The following is a 7,975-nucleotide window of genomic DNA, read 5'->3' as shown; positions in this document are numbered from 1 at the left end:
TATATAGCTTTGTGGTTCAACCTCTTATGATGTCATAGACAAGGTAGCACTCCTGGTATTATGTGTTTCTTGCTATCCAATTCTTCAGCCACCTTTGATTTTGCATTCACTCTGTGGAAGAGATTTGTGAAAATTAAAAGTTGTATATTTGTTTATGGAGCCATGGTGGCACAGTGGTTAGTATGTGGTATTATGCTGGTCTGTTCAGGGTTGAAGCCACTGTTTTGAAATTCACCTTTCAAACAGACAGTAAGTTGTGCCTTTCTCTTCTTAATCGCCTTCAAAGACAAATTTTTTTTTTAAAGTCAAGTTAAAAAAAGGCTCTCTTCAGTCACAGCTTGCTATGCCTTTTTGAAGACTCATGCCATTTTAGGGATTTTTTTGTCTTAAATAACAAGGAAGGTGGTTGCTAAGGAAAGCCAAATAAGGAAGTATTGGGGGGGGGGGGAGCTAACTGACACACATAAGGCCGGATTTTAGTTTATTATTGTAGTACACTTGTAGCTTGATCTTCTTTGCTGTGGGTGACTAAAATTTTCTGATCCTAATTAAAAGTGAAAGCCAAGGTGGTAGAACAAAGTATTAAAGATATACTTATTTGAAAGGTCCATAAATAAAATCTGCTAATTTGTTGACCAGCTGTGCTCCAAGGATGATAAAAAAAATCATCTCAAAATACCGAGATGCAAACATGTGGAGAATGTTATCAAACTACAAAGGCAGGTAGCTGAAAATGCAGAGGAGTTCATTGCAGTTTTGGAAGAACCTGATATTAACTTTCACTATTATGGTTTAAATATAAACCTCTCAACACAACTGAAAGAAGAGCATTGAGAAAAAATACAAATTTGGGACTTTTAAGGATATTAACAAGGTTGAGGATTTCGTGATAAAAAGAAAGGCCTATAACTCCGATAAAACTTCCAGAGAAGAAAAAGATTTTACTTTACACACACACACACACACACACACACACACACACAGAGCGTTAAGTAATTCTTAAAGTAGGTATGTTATTGAAAATGTATTTCAAAGTACCTCTATTAAGAGAAAGTTAAATAAAATGATGTACCAGTTTAAAGGTAAACTCTTTATAAATTCTTTATAAAAGAATGTTTATAAAAGCATTCTTTATAAAAGAATGTTTATAAAAGAAAAAATATTCTATAAGGGTAGTTTGGAGGGAGGGATCTAACTGTATTACTGAAGTTTAAAGTTTGTATGTTAAGAAGTCAATAGAAAAGATGCGCTAGAAAGTTTTGACAAAAAAAAGTTTAGGACTTTAAAAAAGAATGAAAAAAGAGGGTTTTTTTTTTTCAGTAAGATCAAAATATTTGAAAGAATACAATGAACTTTGTAAATAAAAATGGTGATAGTTCATAAAGATTATTAAATGCACCTAGAAATACATACCATTTCCATAGCAAGAAAGATAAAAGCAGGAATGGTTAAATTGATTATTTTATTCAAAGAGGAAAATAAGTTTTCCGTTGGATATCACTTCTGGATTTTATGCTTGTGATGAAAAAAAATTGAAACTTTGACTTTGGTTTTGTTGATCAGAAAGATTTGTCGTTATAGGAATAGCTAGTTATATATTAACATATAAAACCAAACAGTTGAGGATGGAGTATTTTTATCTTGTACTGTGCTAAGAAGGGTTGGAAGTCAATGCCTTTTTCCTCCCCCCACCTTTGTATCTCACACCTCCTTTTTCCTTCTCCTTTTCCTTCTCTTAATTTCCCATTTTATTTTAAATAAAACAAACAAAATTTGAAAGAGAATTCAATACTAGGCAGCGAGAGATATTTTTCCATTGGAGCACAAAGAGAAAATATCTGCTACAAACTTCACATAGGTGTCAGGAAGGGCATCTAGTAAACATTCAGTTTCACCCAGTTATACCCACCTCGATATAAGGGATTACAGGGTCATAAAAAGGGGGGGGGGGAATCATTTGATCATTATTATTGAATCATACTTAACTTTTTTAATGAGGTAAGCAAACACTAATTTTTTTAATTCATCTAAACATCAATGAGATAAATTGTTGGCATGAAAAAGTATTACAAGCTGCTTACAAAAAGGTTGTGAACATTACAGAACTATAGCACAGGTGTGATGCTACATTGAAGACTAAGCTTCACGATTAAAAACTTTCCCTCCAGAGTGCCAACTTAAATTAGTTTTCAAACTGTCATCTGCTAGATGCCATAAGTAAAAAGACTCAAGGTTTTTCTTTTAACCTTAAAAGGGTTATAAGTAGAACCTTATCTGACTAACTGAATGTCATGAATACTTTAGTCAATAACTTTTTCTGCAAAATAAAATTTCATTCTTTTCATTTTTTGATTTTTTTTGCTGAAGCATTTATTTATACATTAAAAGTTATTAACAAATACGTAAATGTCCTAATGTGTACAGAAGTTCATTCTAAATCATTAGAAATGGAGAAGAAATGTACAATGAAACAAAATGTTTATAACTAATAGAAAAAGAAAATGATATGATGCTTTACTTTCTGCTTACTGATATTTCTTCATATTCTGGGTTGGAGCAACAAAACAATGATTAAATCTAACTTAGTAATTTATTTAAAATGAAGTGCACATTTGATAAAACATGTTTATACTTGGTACAGAATATAATTATAGATCTGTAAAGCAGCAAATTATGTTTCATTACTCATTAACATGCTTTGCTGTAAATTTCAGCTGAAAACACCTTGAAATTAATCTCTCATATCAAATTATTAAATGAAGAAAAAAAATTAAACATTTTCCAAAATTATAACATAATGCATGCCCTCACTATTCCTAATTAATGTATGCCAAATAAAATATTCTATGTTCTATAAAATGCAAAAGATAAAAATAGCAATAGCAATTAGACCAGTGATGGCGAACCTATGGCACGTGTGCCACAGGTGGCACGCGGAGCCATTTGTCAGGGCACGTGAGTCACTTCCGGTTTGCTCGGAGGGTCGTTTTAAGCGTTTCGAAGGCTTCAGGGACTGTCCGGAAGCTTCCCTGACGCCTTCGGAGCGCTTAAAATGACCCTCCAAGCAAACCGGAAGTCACTTTTTGCTCGGAGGGCCGTTTGCTCGGAGGGTCGTTTTAAGCATTCCGAAGGCTTCAGGGAAGCCTCCGGCCGGTCCCTGAAGCCTCCGAAGGGCCTCCGGGGGGGCTCTTTTCGCCCTCCCCAGGCTCCCATAAAGCCTCTGGAGCCTGGGGAGGGCGAAAAAAGCATGTAAAAATCGGGGGGGGGGAGCGTCTGTTGTGCGCGCATGTGCACTGGGGGTCGCACATTGCATTATGAGTGCGGCACGCCTGCACATAACCCCCCGCGCTCCCCCCACTTGTGGCACGCGAGCCAAAAAAGGTTCACCATTGATGAATTAGACTTATGTACCACTTCATAGTGCTTTACATCCCTCTCTAAGCGATTTACAGTCAGCATATTTCCTCCTCAATCTGGTTCTCATTTGACAGACTTCAGAAGGATGGAACATTGAATCAACCTTGAGCAGTCAGGATCAAACTCCTGGCAATGGGAATCCAGTTAGCCAGCAATACTGCATTCTAACCACAACCCAGTATTCTTGTGTCAACCTCATAACCTGTACTTCTGCAGTTGCCCTACTTGACAGTGTTATGGAAATAGTTAATTCTTTATTCAACTTTCTAATGTGTCCAATGACTATGGAAGGAAACTTTTATTTATTATTTAAATTTATATGGCAGCTTATCTCAAACTCATGACTCTTTGATAAAAATAGCTAAAAACTACTAAAAACTACTCTAAGGGTGAAATTAAAACAAACACCAATAAAAAATTAACACCAACTGAATAGCTGAACATGTATTAGCTGAATAGTTATTCCACATATCCATGTCGCCAAGCCCAGGTGACAAATGTAGGATCAGTATCAATCTCAGATCTGGGCATTCTACAATCTGCGGGTTACTTCTGGCCCTTTGACTATCTCTGTACAGCCTGTGGCAGCAGTGGCCCTATTGGTTCGGATCTCCACAACCATCTGTTTCTCATGTGGCCTTTTGGACAAATTGCCAATCTCTGTAATCAATCTTACTATGATTCAGCTTAACCATGTTCACATGCCCATAGTCCCCAGACATTTAGAAACCTCATAGCATTACTTGATCAATCAGGGGTGGAGATATAAGCTGGGTGTCATCTGCATACTCATTGGTGTCTCAATCCATACCATAAGATGAGCTCACCCTACAGTTTAATGTAAATATTAAACACAGGGTGGGGGAAGAAAGCCTTGCAGTGTCCAGCAAAAGCTCTTCTTTTTCTTCCCTGTATGAAAACATAAAACACTGAGAGCCCAGGAATGTAGGTGGGTAGGTATGTTTGTGTGTAGGGAAGAACGGAAAGGGATTTGCAGCTGAGAGAGTGGAATAAGTCAGCTGAATAGACAACTGATAGTAAAAAAGAAACAGGAAGGACTTCACAAAGACAACAGACAAGCTGAAAGAGAAACAGAGTCCAGCAGTTTCATCACTCAGTAGTAACAAGGAGCAGCATCTGAAAAAACACCTTCCTTTTCTCACCCCAGCAAAGATTGAGAAATTGCCAAAGCAATTTAAAACAGGAGACAGCACCAGAAAGCAACTTGAAGGTGACTAAGCTCTTTGGTGTAAGCTCAAGTAACAAAGAATAGACTAATAAGATGTAGACACAAATGTTGTTATAGGTATACAGGTAGTTCTCGTTTATTGACTATGATTTGTATAAGGCATCGATTGTTAAGCAAAGAACTCTCTAAGTGGGAAATGATATGACTGAGACAGTTTTCTCCACTTCTCCACCCTTTGGAATGCTCATCTAGGTACCGGGATAATTAGCAAGAAGGAGAAAATGTAGTTTTATACACTGGACAGGAATTATAAGAGTAAGCAGGCACACAATGGGAAATAACACCAACTGTTTGTGTACTGTACTTAGGACTGCCAATGTCAGCATATTTTGTTGTGTATTCCCCTTTGTCTATGTGTCTGCTTACTCTCTTGTAATCCTTTTCCAATAAATGTAAGTACAAACATTAATTTTTCTTGTTAATTATCCCAATATCAAAAGTGAGTATTCCACCGATTGGATAAGTAAAAGGATCTTAAGAATTGCCCATAAGCCACACTTTGTGAGTTGCATTCCAGTGACCACCGCACCATTGAACTCACCTGGCTGTTGAGCAGTAGATCCCTCTGGCCTTTTAACAGTGTTATAGGGCAATTCTTAATAAATTTCCTGTAAAAGGTTTCTCTCTCTTCTCTCTTGTTCTTTGCTGTTCATCCTGCAAATTCTAAATTAAATGTCTATGCATAAATTAGGGGCAGAAGGGCATTAACAAAATAAGGTTTATTATTTTAGAACAAATACTGATTAGGAATATTTCTAATATCATACTTCCTTGAATAGTAATATTGTGAAAATGAATGACATATATTTTAATTGACAGTATTATTTTCTTCTGTAACTCTCCTTCACCAAACATCACAATTGAACTCATTTGTTTTTTCAGCAGTCATGCTGAAGGATGGCACTGTGTAAACGAATGAGCCCTCAATACATTGTACTGTAGTATCAAAATGCTACATATCTGTTGTGGCCTACATATCTGTTGATGCTCGTTACCGACGTGCTACCCGGCGTAAGGAGCAATTGAGCAATTACCGGAGGTAATGGCTCTCAGCTGCTGATCATTAGACTCCTCTCCAGACTATAAAGGGACTGCTTGTGGACACACCCTTTGCAGGAATCAACTGATCATTGGAGTTGGAGAAGCTCAGATCTGTGTCGTACTTTGGCAGGCTGGATTGCTGCTAAAGGTTTTACCTGGATTACTGTCAATCTGTTCCCTGGACCTTGGCTGCTAAGGTGATTATCTGGAGCTTGGTAGCTGGATTGCTGCCAAGGGGTGTCGCTGTAGCTGGATTGCTGCCCAGAGTGCTATCTTGACCTTGGCAGGCTGGATTGCTGCCAAGGTGGAACCTGTATGTCAATAAACATCTTTGAAGAGACTTTGTGTCGGAGTGTCTTGGTATACAAGAGGAGGGGGTCAGAACACATATCTATAATACATTCTTCTCAATTGTGGTTCCCCAACCCATGCAGATTACATTCCATGAGACGGCTTTAAAAATTCATCAAAGTAAAGGAAAGCATTTTGTTTAGATGTTCAAACGGCTAATTCTGAGTGTTTTCAATTTTTTTGCTTTGTCTAGAAACAATTACAAAGCAATTCATACAGTTCTCTGTGGAAAACTCAATTTACAGCAGTTTTACATGGATGTAAATTTATTATACTGGCTTTTTAAAACAACTCCCTCTAATTTTAAAAATAATTTGCATAAGAAATTTGGTATCAGCTGATAAGACCATTTATACACAATATATGCACATTCATTTGAACCATGAATATACTGTGCCTATATACAGAGACTGAACCATGTTATACTGGCTTGGTTCACATATCTAATTAGGTCACACTATAGTTTAATATTGTGAAATGGACTATTATGGTTTCTATTAATCCAATTATTGCAATCTCTTCATATTTGAACCCACTGTACAAACCATGGTGCAAACCTGATGCACTAACAAGACAGGTTTTCATTCCTTATTTTATGACACTAGTCTGAATTGGGTTAGAATTGGGTATTTCACCTCTTCTAATTGTACTCAAAAGTGGTTGCTCATGAGTCATTTTCAAACCTTGCGTAAGCCCCAGAGGTACCCATGTGACTGCTTGCCACTTTTCCTGCCTTAATCTGGGATTTCAACGGAGAACTGCATTGCTGGGAACCCAACAACCTTCAGGAGGTGACAATCCTGCTAGGTACCCAGTAAGAGGCCTCTGTGAAGATTTTTCTTCCAGCAATTAAGTCGGTTATCCATCCCTGTGCTTCTTATTGGAGGTAACATGTCTTTCTTTCGCTTCCTTAGCTCTGGCCATGGCAAAATATGTGGAGGTCTGAAATTTGCAGTTCTGTAGCAGAATTTTTTTTCTTTCAAATGTGCCTAAAATATTGATATTAGCTAATTAGCTATTAAATGATTTAAAAAAACAGCAGGTAGAAACAAATGATGATCTAGGATCAAAATGGAAATAGAAGGGACTTGGATACAGACACTTGATAGCGAGGCTATTTTGGAGGAAAAATTGGAAAGTTTTGGTGAAGTAAAATTGTTAAGGAGTAAAAGCAAGGAAAACAGAAAGGGATAGAGAAGGGTACTTTCAACACAGCTGAACATAAACATTATATTGGCGAAGAATACATTGTTGGAAAATATAAATCTTTGATGAAGAGAAACAAGTGCTTAATTATTAATAGGTGTTTTTTTTAGCAGTAGAGTATTAGAAAAGAGAGGAAATAGAATTATTAAGAAAAATTATTTGGTAGTGTGAAGAGACTAGAAAAATAATGTAGATTTAATGTTGAATAGAAATGCAGTAGGAAAACTAAACATCTTCTGCTACAGTATTCATCCTATGTATTTGTATTTCTATTATTATGAATGTTTTGATATCTGTTGTTTTAACTACTTGCCATTATAATTGCAATTATTACTGTTGCTGTTTACTTGCTGGATTTGCCCTTCCTGAGGGCAGTTTTTATTGAGGTAATTTGTGTGGGTCTAATTAGGTTGATGCTTGGAAATCTATTATATCAAATCAACTGCAACTTTATGAGCCATGGTGGTGCAGTGGTTAGAATGCAGTACTGCATGTTACTTCTGCTGATTGCTGGCTGCAGCAGTTTCAGTTTGAGTCTCATCGGGTCAAGGTTCACTCAGCCTTCCATCCTTCTGTGGTCAGTAAAATGAATCAGATTGTTGGGGTTAATATGCTCCTTAAACCGCTTAGAGGGGTCTGTAAAGCACTGTGAAGCGGTACATAAGTCTAAGTGCTATTGTCATTTATCATACTGCAGTGTCTGTTAGTCAT

This window comes from Natrix helvetica (genome assembly GCF_964273705.1).
Source record: "Natrix helvetica genome assembly, chromosome: 4".
In the NCBI taxonomy this organism is placed as follows: Eukaryota; Metazoa; Chordata; class Lepidosauria; order Squamata; family Natricidae; genus Natrix; species Natrix helvetica.
The sequence above is the reverse complement of the archived record's forward strand: the minus strand, read 5'-3'. Positions refer to the sequence as shown.